This window comes from Myotis nattereri (assembly GCF_964212035.1).
Source record: "Myotis nattereri genome assembly, chromosome: 11".
In the NCBI taxonomy this organism is placed as follows: domain Eukaryota; kingdom Metazoa; phylum Chordata; class Mammalia; order Chiroptera; family Vespertilionidae; genus Myotis; species Myotis nattereri.
In genome coordinates, this window is record NC_138086.1 from 59,406,305 (window position 1) to 59,410,121 (window position 3,817).

The following is a 3,817-nucleotide window of genomic DNA, read 5'->3' on the forward strand; positions in this document are numbered from 1 at the left end:
CACCTGGACTTGTAGTCCAGCTTTCCCTCAGCTAGATGGGCCAGGAAATCTCAAGCTTTGAACTTGGATTAAACTGGTCCCAATGGCCAGTGCCCACTATGCATGCATCTGGTAGAAGAAGCCAATTGAGATTCCCTCTAAAGGAAAATACTATAGTCTTAGGTTTCAAAGTTCTCCTATAATGATTTGAAAATACAATGCCCACCACACAAAGATAACCAGTCACACAAGGAAACGAAGCACATGAGTAAGATCTATAATAAATAACAGACAATAGAGCAGACCTAGTGAGGTGTCAGATATTTCGATGATCAGTCACGGCCTGTAAAACAATAGTGCTTACTAGATTTAAGGAAACGAATGCCAAGTCTGGCCATCTGAGCAGGGAATTGGAAATTATACAAAGTGATGTAGGCAGTTTAAAAGAGAATTAAATAAAAATTCTAGGACTGAAAAATAAAGAAATAGAAGTCAAAATTTAAAATTCCATTGATAAGTTCAATAGAGATTATAATTGAAGAAATATCAGTTACCTATAGATATGCCTTTAAAAAAAACCCACAACAAAACACAGAAAACAAGTTGAGAGAAAAGATGGTAAGGAAGATGAAAAGGAAGAAAAAATATATATGATGAGCCAGAAAATAGAAAACACAAAATAATATGGTAGGTTTAGCTTAAATATCTCATTAATTATCATTACATATAAATGAACTAAATGTTCCTATTAAAGTATAAATATTGGCAAGCTGGATTTAAAAATACAACTAATATTTGGTCCTAAGAGACACATTAAAATAAAAGAACAAGAAAGGTTGAAAGTAAAAGGAAGGAATGATAAACTATGAAAATACTAACCAGAAAAAATCTGTGTCACTGGTATCAAATGGCAAAAAAAAATAAAGAGGGCCATTTCATAACAATAAAGGCTCAATTCATCAGAAAGATATGAAAATTCCTACTTTGTATATACCTAATAAGTGAAAATATATGACTCAAAATGTGTAGAATTAAAAGAAGAAATGAACAATCATTGGGGGAGATTTTAATGTACCACCTCCCTCTTAGTAATTGAACAAGCAAAAAATATTTATATATATTAAATTTATATATAGGGTATCCCAAAAAATGTATAAATACACTTTAAATAATTATAAAAGCAGTGTTTATTAAACTACATTTCATTTTCAAAATTGAGCTATCAGCTGTTAAAGTGTATACACATTTTTTGAGACAGCCTGTATTTGTATATATTTTACATATTATATATATGTGTGTGTGTGTGTGTGTGTGTGTGTGTGGTGTGTGTGTATGTATGTGTGTGTTCCAACTAAATGTTACAGTTTTAAAAAAAGTGTAGCAAACAACTTCAAAATACACATACTTTTAAGTCACAGGAAACATTTGTAGAAATTGACCAGATAATGGATCACAGAGCAAATCTTAACTTCAAAATATTGAGCCATAATGATTTTGGTTCATGTTGACCTCTGACTTCAAGGCAATTAAACTAGAAGTCAATTAGAAAAAATTCAGAAATCCCCTATATGTTTGTAAATTAAGGAATACATTTCTAAACAATTCAGAGGTCAAACTGTCAATCATAATGGAAATTATAAAACGTGTTTAGCAAAGCATATCAACACTTGTCAGATACAGCTAAAGTACTGCTTAAAGAGAAATTTATAATCTTAAATATGTATTTTAGAAAAGAAAGTCTAAATCCATATAGGTAGGAGCTGAGTGTCTATATGGAGAAGTTAGAAAAGGAACAGCAAATTAAACCCAAAGGAAACAGAAGAAAAGCAATAATAACAGTAAGAGCAGAAATAAATGAACTAGAAAAATGAAGGTGCAATAGAAAGGATTAATAAAGCCAAAATCTGGCTCTTTGGAAAACTAATAAAATCAATGGTGGTATATTATACAATGAAATACTGTACAGTAACAGAAAGTATGAAACCAGAGCTGCAACAACAGGGGAATTACCAACACAATGTTGAGTAAAAGAAGCAAGACGATAGAATATGGAAGTTCGGACTTCATTTCTAGAAAGCTCATACCAAACTTGGACTCAGTGAAACTAAATTATATCATTCAGGGATGCTACCCCACTGGCAGCACTGTAAAGAAAAGCAAGGATGTGGATGTCATAAGAGTGAGGCTCATGGCTTCTCGTCTTTGCTGAGGAAGGGTGTGATGGAGAAAGGGGTCCATGAGGGACTTCCTGGGTGCTGGCTACATCCTAGTTTCTGACTTGAGTGGTGGTTGCATGGTATTCACTTAGAATTGTTTGTTACAATTGTTTCTTATACATATTTGTTTTATGCACTTTATTCTATTTGTGCTATAATTGGTAATTCAAAAACACTTCTAACAAAAATACACACACATTTTGCATCAGTTATTTTGAGGCATTCTAATTGTCTATTACACTTCTCCTAACGATCCAAAATACATCACTTTCATTTTGATTCATCTTACCCATATGGAGAAGGCACAGCTTACACAAATCAAAAATCTTGGGCTCATGAGGTAGATCAAAGCTGCTCCTAAAACACATATATACAAATGATAAATGTTATTAAATAGCAGAAGTATATATAAAAAGCAAAATTTACCAGATAACTCAAGAGAAAGTACAATCCCTTTAAGAGGCTTTCAGGAACCCAAAAGGCAGAATAAGACACAGAGGAAGACATCAAAGTTGGACATACCATCTCCTGACCCAGGAGCACTACCCAGCCTCCTACCCCAGAGCTGGAAGACCAGTGTCTTGGGTCTTTCACACCTAGAGAGGTCACCAACCCTGTGACCCCTCTCCAGGGGCACCCCATCCTTTACCATCTCAGCAATGCCTGAGGCATCAGGGGTTTGCAGCCCGCATCACACCCTAGTACTGGACAATTCGTCCAGTGGCAGGCACTGCACTGGAGAGCAGGGTGTCTGGCTGGCATCATAGCCTGATCTGGGCCAGTACCCCTGGCTCTCAGTTGGTATTAAGAACTTATTGGGAGCTGGCCTCTCACATCAGGAATTCCCAATCTTCCATCTGGACTAGCCAGGGTAGAGGGTCTCGCCAGCGGTATATTACCCCCTTCCCGCCCCCAAGTCCCCAGCTGATCTCACTTCAAAGTCACTCACTACCTTTTAGGCTACATCCGCTTCCCCGACTGCAATTTTTATAATAATAACTTTCCCATTATCCCGACTTCTCTCCTGAAATCTTCCTCACTGTTGTGCTGAGCTGACAGCCTTGTTTCCTGTGTCACTAAAGAGATATGAAAGCAGTGGGAGAGGATTGTCTTTGAGTTCCCATCACAGCACTTGCCTACCTGCCCACACCTATGCTCGGCCTTCCTTCCTGTTCTTATGGGTGCCTGTCCACACTCCCTGCAAAGCCAACTCCTCACCATCTCTCTTTCTCCTCCTCTAGGACATTGACCCTTTTGAAAAAGAAAAAAAAAAGTAATATATCCTTATTAAAGTTAAATCAAAAGGAAATGTTTCATATAAAACATTGGAGGAATTATTTAAAAAATACTTATCCTAAGGGTTAACTCTATTTTTGGAGACAGAACAGTCACCTGGTTTCTATCAGCGATAGGACAGCTTCAAGGGGTCATTGAAGGGAGATAGGCCACAGGTGCAGCCCCAATTAGACACTTGAGTCAGGGAGCCTGGTTGTCCTTTTTGACACAGAGGAGCAGGGGGCTCTTGGGCCTGTCCCAAGCCAGTCCTGCAGCTAATCCTCCATGTAGTGATCAGTGTCATAACCAGTCACATCCCAGAGGATACTCAGAAATGGAGCAGCTAG